The 18187-nt window shown below is 44.6% G+C and overlaps 1 protein-coding gene across 1 annotated transcript in view; it reads left to right on the top strand.

The window, feature by feature from the left end:
• Positions 1 to 16893, top strand: part of SUSD1 (sushi domain containing 1) — a 213353-nt gene extending 196460 nt beyond the window's left edge. Inside the window, exon 18 of the transcript XR_013336457.1 lies at positions 16864 to 16893. The gene's annotated coding sequence lies outside the window, so the exon portion shown is untranslated. The remainder of the gene's footprint in view (positions 1 to 16863) is intronic.
• The last annotated feature ends 1294 nt before the right edge of the window (positions 16894 to 18187 follow it).

The following is an 18187-nucleotide window of genomic DNA, read 5'->3' as shown; positions in this document are numbered from 1 at the left end:
GGATAAAAAGGGAGAAGTTTGTGGGAAAGGATTGCAGCCTGCCCACCCAGCTGAAGGGGAGTATAGGGCAAGATGATGGTGGTACATAAGCTCTCCACCCTCTCCTGAAAATCTCATTCATGCATGACCCAAATGTGGTTGACCCGACTGGATGGGGGGGGTGTCACCAAATGTGGAGCATTCCAATGGGTGGGGGCCAGTGGTGTGGGCAGTGAAAGAATTCACCCAAGGCAGGATAAAAGAGGTAGACATTATCAAGTACATGAAAGGGAGAGGCAGGCAGGACAGCAAAGGAAAGACTATCTTCCATGAGGCCGTGGTGGGGGGGCCACAGTGATGGGATAGAGCAAGGGAGTATAGGAATGTATGGAATTTTCCCTTTTTTAGTAATCTTAGGAACTGGGCCTGGTTGTAATTGGTCAGGTAGGGCCTATGGCTATTTCAAGATGGGTCACTTAATGAGCCTGTGGACCTTTTCGCCTTGTTCATGTTTCCATTGCTCAAGTCTGCTGCCCAAAAGTGGCCTCTACATCAAATATGTGGCAAAGTTCTTGCTTTGCTTTCCTGGTGGTTTCATGGTGGAGGAAAAGTGGGGGTGGCGTGGGGAAAGGAGTCAGTTAGAGAAGCAAGGGAGAGAAGCAATACTGACCAAAAAGTGAAGTTAAATTTTTGAGAATCACAAGACCATGCACAAACCGGGTAATTTCCTCAGGGGGATTAGAAAGCAAAGGAACCTTCTTACTGTATTAAGATAAGGGTTTTATCCTCTGAAAAAAATAACACCTGTTCTGATTCAGAAAATGTAGTGGGTCTTGGGATTGAGGTGATGTGAGACTTCTGCTGTCAGGAGCCAGGAGACTGAGGTCGTAGCGGGAATTGGTTCCAGGTAGAATGGATGACCAAGTTTGGAAAGTCATCTGGATGCAACACTCTGTTGCTATGAAGACACCTTGAGAAAAGAGTTTGTGTGTACATGTGTCATGTAAAGATAGTGCTGTGTAGCTGGAGAGCTCTCACATCGGACGTGACTACAGGTGAACATACACCATACAGAGGTTTCTGCCTCTGGAAGAATTATCTTCCCTTCTGCCTCTGGAGAAAATACTGTCTGGCTCCAGTGGCAGAGCATGTCTTGGTAGCCAAAGCACTTTCTTCAGTGGTCAAGGTCATCTGGACTTCCAGATCACCATATTTTGGTGACACTGGTATCTAGGTCACCATCGTGTTTTTGGTAATGGATTATAAAACCACAGAACTGTTGTCTTAGCAAGTGAAGATCTTCCTTAACTTACAACAGGGTTACGTCTTGATAAATCTATCATAAGTTGAAAATACTATGGTTAGCCTAGCCTGCCTTAAATGTGCCCAGGACATGTTAGCCTATGATTGGGCAAAATCATCTAACAGCAAGACTATTTAATACTAAAATGTTGAGCATCTCATGTAATTTATTGAATACTGTATGGAGAGTGATAAACAGAGTGGTTGTGAGGGTGCAGAATTGTTGTGAGTGTGTATCAGTCGTTTGCCCCTGTGACCACGTAGCTGATTGGGAGCTGTACCCGCCATTACCCAGCATCATGAGAGATGATTCTACTGTATATCATGGGCCTGGAAAAACATCAAAATTTGAAGTATGGTTTCTACTGTATGTGTATCACTTTTGCACCATCCTAATGTCAAAACCTTGTAAATTGGGGACTGGCTGTACTGGACTTTCCAGACTTAATAGTGGAAGATGGCAAGGAAGAAGGCCTGGAATGGGTTGATGTATGAGTTTTCTATGGCCACCGTAGCACGTTTATCACAAAGTTGGTAGTTTAAAAACACCAAGTTATTGTCTTACAATTCTGGCAGTCAGAGCCCAGAATGGGTCTCACAGGGATAAAATCAAAGAGTAAGAAGGGCTTTTTTCCTTCCAGAGGCTCTAAAGGAGAATCCATTTCCTTGCCTTTTCCAGTTTGAGGGGCCACCCGAATTCCTTGCCTCATGGTCTCCTCCTCCATCTTTAAACCCAGCAATGCAGCATCTCTAAATCTCTTCTGTCCTCAAAAAGCTGGGATTACACCGGGACGATCTGGATAATCCAGGATATTCTTCTCATTTTAAGATCTGCTGTTTAGCAAGCTTAATTCCTTGTGCAATCTTAATTCCTCTTTGCCAAAAAATGTAATATGTTTACAGATGAGATAACATGTAAGATCCAGGGATTAAGATCTGGACATCTTGGGGATGGGGAGCTTATTCTGCCCATCAGTTACCAAAGATTATCTTTCATGAAAACATGGAGAAAGGATCCTTACCCTTATTTTCCTTTTATCATTCTCATCAAGTAAAGATCTTTGGATCCAAAAGAGAAGAATAAATATTGGTTGGAACCAAAGCTCAAGGTGGGTGAAGAGGCAGTGTGTGCTCTGGGTTCCCAGATTGGAATGGAATTCACTCCAAGTTACTGAGAATTTAGGAATGAGATTTCCAAATTGTGCTTGGAGAGCTTTAAGGACTTATGGAGAATAGTAAACATGTTAGAAGATTAGAAATGTACTAATTATTTTTTTTGAGAGAGAGAGACAGAGAGAGAATGAGTTGGGGTGGAACAGAGGGGGAGAAGGAGAGAGAGAGAGAGAGAGAGAGAGACTCTTAAGCAGTCTCCATGCCCAGCATGGAGCTTGACATGGGGCTCAATCTCACAACTGTGAGATCATGACCTGATCCAAAATCAAAAGTAGGACGCTCAACCAACTAAGCCATCCAGGTGCCCTGTACTAATTTTTAATTTTTTTAATTAAAAAATTTGTTAATGTTTATTTTTGAGAGAGAGAGACAGAGTGTACGTGGGAGAGGGGCAGAGAGAGAGAGGGAGACACAGAATTCAAAGCAGGCTTCAGGCTCTGAGCTGTCAGCACAGAGCCTGATGCGGGGCTCGAACTCATGAGCTGTGAGATCATGACCTGAGCTGAAGTTGGACACTTAACCAACTGAGCCACCCAGGCACCCCTAACATTTGTTAATGTTTATTTATTTTTTGAGAGAGGGAGAGAGATAGAGTGTGAGCAGGGGAGGGGCATAGAAAGAGAAGGCACAGAATCTGAAGCAGGTTCCAGGCTCCAGGCTCCAGCTGGCACACAGAACCTGATGCACAACTCGAATCCACCAACTGCAAGATCATGATCTGAGCCAAAGTCAGACATTTAACCAACTGAGCCACCCAGGCGCCCCTGTACTAATTTTTTAAAAGGGAGGATGGGATTCCTTAAACTATAGGTGAATGAGTTTAATATTGCATCTGAAAATAATTTTGAATGAAACATTTAGGTTCACAAGCACTTAGAGAGGTCCACTGAAATTATGAAACAACAATGGTTCACTGAGAACAACTCACACCTGACAAATCTTATTTCTTTCACTGACATTGTGTCTGCACAGCAGGTCTAGAGAGAAGACAAGCATTGTGCATCACTAGGCTCCAAGAATCTCCTGGAGTTTTTCTAAGGCAGAAACCGTCTATGATTCACACGTACATCATCAGTAGTGTGCCAGAGTTGGCTTATGCTAGCTCACAAGGGCTAATTGTGCACGTCTCCTCCCAACTTCATGTTCAGTGACATCACATTGATAGTTTGAAACCTGCCATTTTGGAAGTACTTATGTCATGGAAATCAGCAAATGCTACAGATCAGAGATATATTTTCTGGGTAGTCAGTGTTAAATGTTTTCCAGCACAACACTGCCTGCACTGTAGGTATTTACTACAGTGTCAAGACACAGCAGGTGTCCAATACTGTTGTCTGAAGGAATAAATAATTTGAATAAGAAACTCAACAAAGTCATAGTACAGTTGTGGTCAATAGACATCTTAACTGGATGTTAGTGCAACAATATCANTGTGCAGAAGCTTTTAATCTTGATGAGGTCCCAATCGTTTATTTTTGCTCTTGAGAAAGAATCTGCCTTTTATCCAATGAGTCTTGAGTAATCTCAGTACCAACATGAGAGAATGAGTATGTTGCATGATACAAAGATGTCTTCACCACCTGGAATGATGAAATTTGGATGAAGTTTCACAGGGGCAAGTGTAAGGATTAAGTGAGAACTGAAATAACAAAATGAATCATGCAAGTTCAGGATGGAATAGGGATGAGAGAACATAGCTTAGCAGCGTGAAATGTGAACAGTGGGTCTCATTTCTCCAAACTGGTCAGATGATGACTAAAGCTTTGTGCCCTGATCCAGGCAGTATGTAGTTGAGCACTGAGAGAGGAGTGATTTGAGTGATGGGAGATGCAAAACTTGTCATGTGAGACATGACAGAAGCAATTTGGAGGTTTTCATTGGAGAAGAAAAGACTCAAAGGAATATGAGACTAAATATTTGGATGACTGGTCCATAGACAGGGCCATCACAATGCCCAACTCCAAGAGGCACCATTTACACCATAGTCTATGTGAACAGCATCACCCAGAGCTGTGTGGCACAAGTCAGGATAGCCAGAGTGCTGGTCTTGTACATGGCCAAGGGTTTACTATTCCAAATAGTAGAAGCTCCTGAGAGCTGTGTTTCAGCTCAATTTCAGCAAGAACCTCAGAACTCCCAAAGAGTGTTGTCTCTTGCCTCGATGGACTCAGAGTAGAGGCTGGATGGCCACATGTCTTGGAGGTGCAATAGGGAATTCTGGCAACAGAATAGCAGAGGAGGGTCTTATTGGATGACCTTTAACATTTTTTTTTCCAATTCTGAGACTCACTAATTCCAGAGATGAAAACTACCGTTTATGGAGCTTCTACTTGTGCTAGGCACTGTGTTAGGCACTTTAAATAACTGATGTAATTTAATCTTCAAAAACACCCTACAAAGTGCATATTGTTATTTTTAATAAACAGATGAAGAAATCGAGACTCAGATTATTTGTCCATGGTCATCCAATTAAGTAGCTTAGCCAGGGATTAAACCTAGGAGTATATGGCTACTTTCCAATCCCTGGGGATTGGAAAGAAAGCTAACCATTCCATCCATTCGAAAACTACCAGGTAGCAGGGTGATAAGTGTTGATACCAATATTACAGGGGGCTTGGAGGAGGAAGCTCCCTGCAGGGAACATAGAACTATAGCCATAGGTGATATTGACCAGCCAGCGTGGCCGTGTCTTGTGGGTAAGATTTCATACCTTGCCAGAACCGACTTTGCCGGACCAGACTCTTAATTTGCTCCTTCTTTTGTGCTGTCCACATAAATTCACAAGGCCCTGATGAAAATGAAGATGCTCACAGAAACACAATCTCTGACTGAAATCTCCCTCTCTGGATTAAAGGATGTGAGTCAGGAGGATTTTGCTTCAGTGCTTAAGACACTGAAATCTGAGTCTTGATGTGGTCTCATAATCAGCCCCAGGATTGCTTGCATGGAGCCACTGGAAGTCTGGAGCAAGTTTCTGGGAGCTACCAAGTATCTGCCAAGCTAGGAAGCATGATCTTTGACTCATCCACCCATTACACAACTAATCAGTGCGACAGAGCCTGGGTGTTCACCGTGTGTCACCACACACCAGAGCCACACCTCTCCCTTGCTGGAATGGCTTGCCCGGCTAGCTCTTGAAGCCTCCGAAGATGTTTGTTGACTTGGAAGAGTCAGTGCCTTTTCTATTACCTAATGAGCTGCATCAAGACTGGCATTCCCACTTGCCAGTAATTTTTCAGTGTGAGCATTTGGTTGTGGGCTAATGTTGTGTCTTGGGCAATTGCTGTGAATTTCTCTGGAACCACCCTGTTGACATGACTTGTACTCACACCTAGGATTAAAGTCTACTTGTTATCAGAGGGCAAACACCTGTCCTCACAATGAACACAGCTAACATTACTAAACTCAGGGCACAGCTTATTTAGGGCCTACCTATTTTTCTCTTTGAAGTATCACCCTGTCACCTGGGCACTCCAAAACCCATCATTGTTCTGTTCAACCCCCTCCCTATTCTTTCCATGTTAGCAAATTTGCCACAGAATCATAAAAGTTGATACTGCTGATAAGAAAATAAAGCCCAGGAAGGCTCATCCTACTTTTACTTGTGAAGTGAAATGCACTTTCCATCCAATTACCATGCCCCCTGAAATGAAGAACTGTTGTAATGTATGCAGGAGTGATGGGGAAAAAATTAGTGAAAGGCAATACATATTTTGGTTTTTTTTCTGGAGGACTCTAATATTGCCTTGGAATTCACCAAGCTCAGAAGTTTGTGGAAATGGCAAAGTGAAATGTTGAGAAGGATTGGAGCAAGGCTGCCATACACACCAGGGACCAGCCCATAATGGCTTCTGAACCCCAGCTCTGGATCCTCTTTAGATGATTCTGGCAATGACCCTAAAGCAAAGGGGCAGGTTGCATCTAATTCTCTGTAGGTAGCCCATGTCTCCTCATCTCACACAGTGTGCCCTACACTGGGGGGTCTGCCTCTTTCTATAGGATCCATTTGCTATAGGGCATCTTTCTGCACACACTTGAAGGTACAGTATTTGGATGCTGAATCTGGGAATGGCTGAGTGAGCCTGGCACTCTGAATGTCTAACCAAGGACTGTGTGCTCTTCTAGTGGCTGTATTCATTACAGATTGTGGTGGCAAAAAGGAGTTTTAAAGGCTCTTTGGAGTGAAAAAAAAAAAAAATAAAGGCTCTTTGGCTAGAGGAGTCCCTTCCTGCTTGAGGTCAGAACTGAAAATGACTTCCCATTTATACCACACTCTGGCATTTCCTATGCAACAGTACTGTCACTTTTTGCCCAATATCTCTTATTACATGGTCACAACCCTCTTACAGTCTTTCATTCATCAGAAAGGCAGAATAGTTGGTGAATAGTTTGAGGTCTTCAGCTGCACTCTCTAAGGGATGTAGTGAGGTGCTCTCTATGTCATTCTTTTGGAAAAATAGAGGTAGGCTCGATGGAGAGAGAGATGCAACGTATCTATATCCATTCTCAACCCAGACATGCTGTTGGCTACATGCTACACTGGTTATCCCATATCATGGGCTACAGAGAATTCCAAAGCCTGCTTCTTTCTCACTGGAGCCACCCTTAAGGGATACTTCCTGAAAGAAAGAGAGTAAAGTTTACTGCATGTGTATCTTTAGAATACATTCCTAGATGTGGAACACTAAGGAGTTCAAAAGGCATGTGATTTGTAATTTTCAGCCTGAAAGCTGTGCCATTTTTATGTCCACCAGCAGTGTATGAAAGCACTTGTTTTCCTATACCTTTGTAAATAAAATGGGCTTTTAAACTTTGCCCATTTCTTCACTGGATTATTTGGTTTTTGGGTGTTGATAAGGTCTTTATAGATTTTGGATACTAACCCTTTATCTGGTATGTCATTTGCAAATATCTTCTCCCATTTGTTGATTGCCTTTTAGTTTTGCTGATTATTTCCTACACTGTGCAGAAGCATTTTATCTTGATGAGGTCCCCATAGTTCATTTTTGCTTTTGTTTCCCTTGCCTCTGGAGATGTGTTGAGTAAGAAGTTGAAGTCCAAGAGGTTTTTGCCTACTTTCTCCTCTAGGATTTTGATGGCTTCCTGTCTTACATTTAGATCTTCCATCCATTTTTTTTTTAAATATTTTTTTTTATTTATTTCTAGGAGAGAGAGACAGCATGAGCAGGGGAGAGTCAGAGAGAGAGGGAGACACAGACTGTGAAACAGGCTCCAGGCTCTGAGCTGGCAGTCAGCACAGAGCCCGACGTGGGGCTTGAACCCACGAACCGCGAGATCGTGACCTAAGCGAAAGTCGGACGCTTAACTGACTAAGCCACCCAGGCGCCCCTAGATCTTCCATCCATTTTGAGTTTATTTTTGTGTATGTTGTAATAAAGTAGTCCAGGTTCATTTTTATGCATGTTCCTATCCAGTTCTCCCAGCACCATTTGCTGGAGAGACTGAACTTCGCTAAATTTATGGGTGAGAAAATAAAGTCAAGTTTGTACCCAGCTGTGAAAAATCAATGCTCTTATCACTGGAGACTCTCCGGGAGAAGGAGATCTGGATACTGTAGAAGCTTTGTTGGAATTTACTCATATCACCCCAGGAGCCAGGAAAAGTTGGAATGGGGAGAAGAGAAGAGTGGCAGAGAGCAAAAAAAGGTGTGAAGAAGGTGAGGAAGTCAAGTTGCAGTAGGTTGGGGCACCTCCAAGCAAAGCTAGAGATTATAGTTCCTCCTATCAGGGCGTTCCTCTTATCTTCCCCCCTGACTTACCTCTCTTCATCCAACATGTGCATTCCCACCCAGCTGCTCCACGCCGTGTGAATAGGGAGCCATGCTCTGGGCACTTAATCATCCCAACTGCCTGTGCTATTCTTGGACTTCAGGACAGACACTAAACATGGAGGCACCCAGTGCCCAAGGAGTGCCTGATTAGGAAATAAGGAGTTGTATAGGCAGGCCCAGGAGGTTTCTAAGGCCCTCTTAGTGATTGTTTGGGATGGAGGAAAGGATCATAGGTGAATTCTGGGCTAGTAAAAAACTGTATGTGTTACTGCCAGAGGGGATACAACTACTGGATCAAAACTTTTAAATAAGATTTATACGGTTTGTGCAAGTGCAGTCGCCCGTGGAAAAGCCAATGTGCTCTCCTGTTTGGGTTGTACTGTACAACAGTACGTATCCATTTTACCCCGAGTGTTGGTTTTTATGAAGCTACGTGTTTTAAGAAAGGGTGACATCTTGGCCATATAACCAGGTCTCTGGCGAACCTATACATAGCTCAACAGCTATTGAGCTGGGTGATCTCTACACCCCTCAGCAGTAGGAGGAGCTAATCACTACTCTACAGCTTCCGCATTGTTTGGATCCAGTTCCTCCATCCTTTCTTCTGCTGTTCACATCTCCACCTATGAAACGCTTTTTACTCTTCATCTAACCTCACACTCTGATCACTCATAGCTTCAACTCATTTCTTCTTACTGCCTGTTCTCTGTGTCTTTTGCCCTTCCTATCGGTTGCTGAGTGCCCAATGTCTCATATTCAAAAATCCTCAAAAGACAGAATCTAGTGGGCTCAATTAGTCACTGGAGTCCCTCCTGCTCAGTTTGTAGACCAGCATCTAGGCTGGCTACCCTTCCGCCATTCAGCTATGGCCATGCTGGAGGGGACAACAGTGGCAGCACGGGCCCTACGGTGAGAAAGCCTTAGAAGGGGGTCACGGGTATGGGGCTGAGGTCATCGGACTTCTTTAGGGCAACCAAACTGAATGCCTGGACTCACATCCCAGCTCCATGAATTCCCATATGACCTTGCCAAACAAGCCTGTCAGGTAAGCAGGGATTTGTTGTACGTGATCTCTTTTTACAGCCCTGAGAATCTAATTTGGTGGTTCCACCAGTCCGCAAATAACACATCTGCTCTTCCTGCTTACTAGTCCTTCCTCTTACATGATTGTCTCATTTACCTACCATTCTAGATAAGACATCAAACACCATTGTCTTTCTCTCCTCGTCAGAATGAATTACATATTGCCTCTGCCGATGGGCCCTGATAAACGAGGTTGTTGCAATGTGGGAGGCACGGTGTTGAGAGGAAGGAATGCTTGTTCCCCCTTCCTCACACCGTCATGGAGAAGAGGTGAAAGCATGCGCAGACACGTTCAGCCCCTCTCTCCTTCACACAGTGCTCCCCAAGGGAGAAGTGACTAACCAGGAAATTCTCTTTTGGAGCAGCTTGCTCTCCGAAAACTTAGGTTCTCTGCTCCTCCACGCAGGAACTTACCAGGATATATTCTGTCCCTCAGAGAGAAAAGACTGCCATTCTGGGGATAAGCAGTAGGAAGTCTGGGGAGGTGAACCCTCGGTCTCCTTCTCAGCCAGAAAGCTAGTAATGTGAGCTTTGTTTTTGTAAAATCTTATGATTATGCCTCGGTCACTTTGGAAGCTGGCGTAGGAGGGAGGGGTATGGTTAATGAGCACCACCTTCTCCCCAGTGTACGGCCATCGTTGGGCTTCGGTGCTTGAGACAGCATGCCACACCAGCTTTTGGCTACAGCACAGAGTGATTTGCCTTAAGCATCCCAAAGCAACCTGAGGAAGGAAGGACACCTGCAGGGATACTGGCCTCCCACCAGGGAATCCCGGGCCCCTGACTCTATCCAGAGAGATGTTCCATCCTTAAGTTTCCTCTGTGGCCCGATACAGTGGAAAATGTCCTGGTTCTGGAGTCAGAGGATTTGAACTCAAACCTTGGCTCTGCCGGTTATGAGTTATATAACTGTACACATGTAAGTCTACCTCTGAATCTCAGTTACTCCATCTTTTTTCCCCTAAAATGTTAATTTTTGAGAGAGAGAGAGAGAGAGAATGAGTGGGGGAGGGGCAGAGGGAGGGAAGGACAGAGGATCTGAAGCAGGCTCTGTGCTGACAGCAGAGAGCCCTATGCAGGGCTCAAACTCGAGAACCGAGAAGTCATGACCTGAGCCGAAGTTGGACACCTACCCGACTGAGCCACCCAGGCGCCCCCTCAGTTTCTCCATCTTTAAAATGGACCTCATGATACCTACTCAGAGAGTCCTTGTGAAGATCTCATTCAATAAAGAAACAAGTGGGAACACGTTTGTAACACTGAGCTCTTCCTCACCACACCCCCGCCCCACCCTCTGCTTTTCCTATTGGGTTCCGGTGGGCCCAGGCTGGAAGTGAAAAAGACAGTCATTTTCTGATGCCCATAGCATCGCTAAGTTTTCTGTGAACCCCTTTGTTTGGAACAAAAGAAATGGGGCCTCAGCTAGACCAGCTGGGGCCAAGTGGGAATTCTGAAAACAGTGGGGAATTCACTTGTCAGAATTCCTAATTACTCTTATCATCTATAAAAGGAATATAATCAGGGGCGCCTGGGTTACTCAGTTGGTTAAGCTTCTGACTCTTGATTTTGGTTCAGGTCATGATCTCATGGTTGTGAGATTGAGCCCTGAGTAGGGCTCTGCTCTGGGCATAGAGCCTGCTTAAGATTCTCTCTCCTTCTGCCCCTCCTCTGCTTGCATGCACGCTCTCTCTCTCTCTGGCTCGCTCGCTCTCAAAAAAAAAAAAAAAAAGAATACAATCATTACAATCTCATAAGGTTCTTGGAAGGAATAAATAGGCTCACAGATTTGGCGCATGATTAGACAGTCAGATGTTACTTCTCTTCTTTCCATTAAACACTGAGTAAGATGCTGCTCCTTGGAAATATTTCTTATAGAACTAACTTGCTTCGCAGAAATGTGATTTTTGACGACCTCACAACAAAAAAAGTTCAGGGAATGTTCAATTAAAACTTGAATTCACGTAGAACTGTCATGTGACATCTGGGCGGATTTGAGTTGATAATTTTTTTCAGTCAACTCCCAGAAAAAAATGGTCACTAGTGACTTTTAATATATTAAAGGTTGTGATTAGAAAGCCATGTGAGTTCTTTGCCAAGAGCCAAACTGGGAATGAGACTGTTACCCACCTGCATGAGCCCTGATCTAGACCCCCATCTGGTCCAAGCCTTAGCGTCTCACCGACGCTAGTGCATTGGTCTCTTCATGGGCCTTGTCATAACTTTCACCAGAAATTGTCTCAAGTTCCTCCTTAATAAAGCTCCCCTACTGTTGCCAGTTTAATTTTTCCCAAGGCACCACTTTGATTACATCAGTTTCCTGCTCGGAAACCTGCACTGTTTCCACGATCACACTTTCTAGACTTGCCTTCCTTTCCTTCTTCTTGTGTACCCTTCAGCCCTTTCTAATGGAACTGGCCCCTGCATGGATCAGTCGGTCACCAGGTGCAAGCAACAGAAACAGTCTCGGAATAATGGGTAGTTTGCAGACTGATTGACAAGACCAGAGAATCAGCCATTGCCCTATGTTTCCAGGGCCTGGACAGACATGCCATAGAACTGGCTTTAGGACAGAAACACCGTGGCTGTTTCCCTGAGCACTAACCAACTCTGTGGCCACTTCCCTGTGCCCCTTCTGTGTCAGAAATTCAATTTTACTGCAACTGCTATTTCTGCCAGTGTCTGTGACATCTCTTCAAGAACTCAGTCTTGAGGGCTGTGAAAGCCAGAGTTCTGCTACCTTATTGACAGAAAAAATAAATATATATGCAGTAATGTTTCCTTATATTGCTCACTTGAAAATCAATTTCTCTGTGGAATAAGCCTTATTGATGGGGTCGGATTACATGTTTATGCTGTGGGTGAGAGGACCGGTGGGAGAGGGGTTTTTTGGCTTTTCTCTGGGGTGGGGTGAGATTTCAATCCTGGAAGGTTTGGTCCCCCGGTAAAAGGGTCAAAGCAGCATGCTTAAATGTGGTGCATAGTGACTCCCAAATCTTAAGAGGTCTGTCAAGCAATGTGCTGCTTTTTTTAACTTTATTTATTTTGAGGAAGACAGAGCGTGAGAGGGGATGGGCAGAAAGAGAGAGAATCCCAAGCAGGCTCTGCACTGGTAGCACAGAGCCCAATGTGGGGCTCGAACCCACCAAACTGTGAGATCATGACCTGAGCCAAAATCAAGAGTCAGACGTTTAACTGACTGAGCCACCCAGGCGCCCCCAACAATGTGCTTCTTTCTTATGGTAGAAGTTGCAAGGCCCACCTACCTCTTCCCTTGAAAGCGGTACCCCAATGCTTGCACCGTGTAAGAGACTCACACTTAAGGAGGCAGCAGCCCCTATATTTTCATGGCATGCTTCTCTCACTTCAATCACATCTGTATCTTACTCAGGTCCCTACAGCACCTGCTGCATCCGGGCCTACAGGGTCCATTAGCTTGATGTCATCAATATAAAGGGCCAGCAGCATGTCCTATGGAACAAGGAGATAGTCAAGCACGGACTAAATCATGGCACGGGGTAGAGTTGCTGTAATCCCAAGGCAAGACAGCGAAGGTGGGCAGCGGTGCTTGCCAGGCGAAAGCAAATTGCAATGAACGCTTTCTCCTTATTTGAATGCATAAAAACGGTTACCACACCCATAGTTGCACACCAGATGTTAGAAACTATGCTTTGCTCTAATAAAGACATCACATCTGGAACAGCAGATACAATTTGAATCACTACCTAATTAAATCTGTAAGAATACTATATATTTCTTTGAGTTTATCTGATGGCTGCCGAGGTAAAACAGGTATGTTAAAAAGGGATGAGAGGAACATTACCAAATAACCATAGCCACAGTCAAATCTTTTTTGATTATGTACGCATTTCTGAGAATGTTCTGATTATGTATCATTGCTTCCGGCTAACTCTCATGGCAGGGAGGAGGAGGTGTAGAGCTGGGCTATCCAATCTTGTAGCCACTGGCCACATGTGGCTACTGAGTAGCTGGAGTCCATAATAAGTTGTTCTGTAAGTGTAGCATAGGACAAACATAAGTGTACTAATACATTGTATATTGATTTAATGTTGAAATAATACTATTGTGGATATAGTGAGTTAAGTAAGATATACTACCAAAGTTCATTTTACCTGTTTCATTTTACCCTTTTTAAAATATGGCCACTAGAAAATTTAAAATTAGATGTGTGCTCACATTATGTTTCTATTGGACAGTACTCCTTGAAGGCTTAATTGGCTTTTCTTACCATAATAGCCCTCATAATAGGGGTCTGGAAGCAAACTTGGAAATTATACCCATTGCTACATTTATCTATTCCAGCTACATGCAACCACAAGATAGTTTTGAGGGCCAGAAAGAGAGGAAGAGAGACAATCCCAAGCAGGCTCTATACTATCAGCACGGAGCCTGACATAGGGCTGGAACTCATGAACCATGAGATCACGACCTGAGCCGAAACCAAGAGTCAGACGCTTAACCGACTGAGCCAGCCAGGCACCCCTACCTAAGGTTTTAATTTAACATGGTTTAGAATTAAATTTCGAATATTAGGTAGCAGCAGGGAAAGCTAAACTGTGAGTGGGAGGCCAGAAAAGGGAAATAAAGTTAGTGGCACTGAGAGCCTGTCATATGCAGGAACAAATTGGAAGCAATGTCCTGGAGAAGTCAGGTGAAGGTAGGAAGTTAGATGAAGTGGGATGTCATCCTGATAGGATGTTTCTTAGGTGTCAGCCTCCTGGGGCTTTGGGGGTCAGACCCTCATAAAGGCAGACGTAGGGTCGGTCTGGGACATGAAAGTATTCCCACTGTAGAAAGCGAGCAGGTTATAAGTGGCACATTCCCATCTGACCTGCACAAACGGAAAAAAGAAAAGTTTCTTCTAGAAAAGCACACTAAGGTCATTAAGGTGAGGATGTTTCCATAAATAAACAGAATTTCTCTTAAATTACAGCAACAACTTTCCTTCTGGTCTCTGCCTTCAAGGTCATTATCACCATGAAAAACTCTTTCATCTCCATGTAGCAACTAGAGAAATATTTCTAACACACAAACCCTTCAATAGCTCCCCACTGCCCTCCGTATAAAGCCCACATTCTTTATCTAGGATTTCAAGGCTTAGCATGCTCCTGCCCTGTCTCCCCATCCATCTTCCTCTCATGGTCCCTACCTCCATTCCTATCTCTCGTCTCAACCCTATTGCTTCCCAATGACTCTGAACTTCATACAGGACTCTGTAACTGAGGGGAAGAAATCCTCTTTAAAAGTGCACAACCTCCTTTTTAAAAAAAATGTTTATTTATTTTTGAGAGAGAGACAGAGTGTGAGCGGGTGAGAAGCAGAGAGAGAGAGAGAAGGAGACACAGAATCCAAAGCAGGCTCCAGGCTCCGAGCCATCAGCACAGAGCCCGATGCGGGGCTCAGACTCACGAATGACGAGATCATGAAGTTGGACCCGTAACTGACTGAGCCACCCAGGCGCCCCAAAGTGCACAGCCTTCTAATGAGAATGGATTGTGTAAAAAGACCATAATCACAAGGTTTCTGTTAGTCCTTTTTTATTTCTAAGGGAGAAGTTGTTCCTTGTGTCCCAGTGAACATCTTGATGGGTTTTGGATCTGAACAGGTGGGCCTGCAGCTAATCTGTAGCTAAGCTGCCCTGTGTAAAGGGTAAGATGAATGTGGGTAGAAACGGACAAACAAACAAAAAGGATGGAGAGCTGAGACAGTAAAGAAAGGACAACAGGTGGGAGAGACAGACAGAAAGACAGATAGGAGAGAGAAAGAGAAAGGGAGGGGGGCGTTGGGGAAAGAAAGAGCTCAAAGATAATACTACTACTTCTGCCATAAGAGATCCTCAATGGAAGAACGGACAAAGGACTTTTCATGTCTAAGGAGCAATTTTGAGTTGTTTGTTGCGCACCGTAGAATAGCACTGCAACCCTTCCCTTGAGGTTTGTAAACCTCCACAAAGCTTGAAGCCATGTTTATTTTACTTTTGAGACAGAGAGAGACAGAGCTTGAGTTGGGGAGGGGCAGAGAGAGAGGGAATCACAGAATCTGAAGCAGGCCCCAGGCTCTGAGCTGTCAGCACAGAGCCTGACACGGGGCTCAAACCCACGGACTGTGAGATCATGACCTGAGCCGAAGTCGGCCGCCCAACTGACTGAGCCACCCAGGCGCTGCAGCTTGAAGCCATTTTTATTTCCCTAACTTCTTTCGCTTCCCTACTCCTAGGTTTTGAGAGAAATTAGAATTTTAGCTAAGGCTATTTAAAATTTCCCCTATAAAAAATCTTATCTGATTCAAAAATTCTCATCATTCCATGCCTCACTAGCATCATCCGTTTAGACCATGACTAACACAAGGTTCGTTATTCATCACTGTTTTCCTTGAATTCTTTCAATTCTCCCATGCAGATATTTCTGATTGGGGTTATTTTCTTGAGTACTTTCTTGACTTCAGACAGAGTACATGGCTTCTGAAGCCCTACAGGTCCAAAAATGCCTTCTTTTTGCCTGCCTATATTAATGTTTTGACTAGACACAAGCTTTTCCAATCATAATCCACTTTACCCTCCACGAGCCTATACATATCATTCCTGTGCCTCCGAAGAGCCTCGGGTAGTGCTGATAGTCCGATGATGGCCTCACTCTCTTTCCTTTTGTCAGTAACTTGTTCTTTCTGGCTGATGAGGGTGAAATTTATCCTTTAAGCTCAGAAATTTCAACAGGGCACTTCTTTGGGAAAATGAGTCTTTTCAATAAACCCACCTGGGTGCTTTCAATGGAAATCAAGTTTTTAGTTTTCTTCCACGTCCCCTTTCACCTGGAACTCCGATTGTTACTCTACTAAGTCTCCTCCCGACCAGTCCTTTATGTCTCATTATCTGTGAATTTTTGCATTTAGTGTGTTTTTTGTTTTGTTGTCTTTGCTCTGGGTTATTGAGACACCCTCCCACCTCCAAATATGAATTTGGTTTTTACAAGTAATCACTCCATTTCTACGTTGAAATTCTAAATTTAGAGATCTTGCTTTTTAGTTCTGTAGTTTCATTTTTTGTGCTGTGTCTCATTATGTTCTCCAAAGTTCTCATTATGTTTTCTCCCTCCTTGTGTTTTGATTGAATTTCCCTCACTGTTTCTCCCATTAATTCTGCTTCCACTTACCCTCATCTTCTGGCCAGGTTGGCCTCATTCCTACAAATTACACGTTCTCTTCATCTGCAATCTCTTTTGCCTGATGATGTGGCGAGTCAGCCGTTGGAATCCCTCACGCAGTGTGGACTGACTGCCACCGGAATACGGGCCAGCTGTAACAGGGACAGGAAGCCCGACATTTCTGTTGAGGCTTTGGGGGTGGGGGTCTCTGTTCTCAGATGGAAGAGAGTTCAATTTTCTTTCTAGCGCTACTGCGGTCTGTGGAATCACACGGCTTTCCCCCAGACAAGATCACAGCAGGGACGTAGGGCAGCCTGAGTGGTCCTCGCTGGGAGGGGCTGAGATCAGAAGTGACTACGCATGTTGTCATTTTCCCAGACTTCCCTGGATGGACAGGTGTGGCGCTGCTGGTCCAAATCAGTGGGACTCTGAAGGACAGAGGCTGCTTCCTCCTTCTTTCTACTCAGTGGTTTTGGTTCAGTGTCTTTGGACACAGCAATGATCCTCCTCCACACATTTCCCGCCTTGGGCTAATCCATGCAAACAAAGTAAAGATGTAAAGTTCTAGTTACCCTGGTAATAAAGTTCAAAATTACAGTTTCTAAGAATAAAATATTGAAAACCTTCTGTTAACTTTTCCATATGTTTTCCTCTGCCTCGAGGTTCCTGTTTCCAGACCTCTTGTTTGCCAATCAACATCTGCTGTTCCGTATAGTCTGCCTTGTAGGTTCCCGGGCGTTGTGACAACCACCGGTGACTACACCTCCACCAGGCCGCCCTTTGGTTCCCGATCACGATTCCCACGTGTGGCGGGAGAAGATCTTCCCACATTACCGAGCAATGCTCAGGACACCAGCTGGGTGTCCAAGAGGTTAACTCAGTTGTGACACTATCTACCCAGGGAGAGCATTAGATCCCACACGTAAGGTTTCAGTCCAACAGGACTGTCCCCCGCTGGCCCCCTGCCCCTTCAGACATTGTCCAGGTTGTCACCTGTGCTCCTGACCAACTGGCTGTAGACTGGAGTTTCCAACCACCCCTGCCTTGGGTTCCATCAATTTGCTAGAGTGGCTCACAGAACTCAGAAACACTTTACTTATTAGATTACCAGTTCACTAAGGGAAATAACTCAGGAATAGCCAAATGGAAAAGATGCAGAAGCCAAGGCATGAGGAAAGGGTTGGAGCTCCCGTACCCTCTCCAGGTGCTTGGATCTCCCCAACTCTCCATGTGATCACCATCCTGGAAGTTGTCTGAACCCCATCCTTTGGGTTTTTATGGAGGCTTCATTACATAGGCACGACTAATTAAATCATTGCCCTTTGGTGACTGATTCAACCTCCAGCCCCTCTTCATTCCCTGCAGGTCAGGAGGGTGGGACTGAAAGTTCCAGCCCTCCAGTCACAAGGTTGGTTCTCCTGTCAACCAACCCCAACTCTAGGTGCAGTCCAACAGTCACCTCATGAACATAACAAAAGACCTCTCTTCACAAAGGAAATTATAAGGGTTTTAGGAGGTCTGTGCCAGAAAAGGGGCTTGAGATGAAATATATGTTTCTTATTACAGGGGCGCCTGGGTGGCTCAGTCGGTTGAATATCTGGTTCTTGTTTTAGGCTCAGGTCATGATCTCATGCTTTGTGGGATTGAACCCCACTTTGGGCTCTGCACTTGCAGCATGGAGCCTGCTCGGGATTCTCTATCT

This window comes from Crocuta crocuta, unplaced genomic scaffold, assembly GCF_008692635.1.
Source record: "Crocuta crocuta isolate KB4526 unplaced genomic scaffold, BGI_CrCroc_1.0 scaffold95, whole genome shotgun sequence".
NCBI classification, from domain to species: Eukaryota; Metazoa; Chordata; class Mammalia; order Carnivora; family Hyaenidae; genus Crocuta; species Crocuta crocuta.
This window is presented reverse-complemented; position numbering and strand designations above follow the sequence as displayed.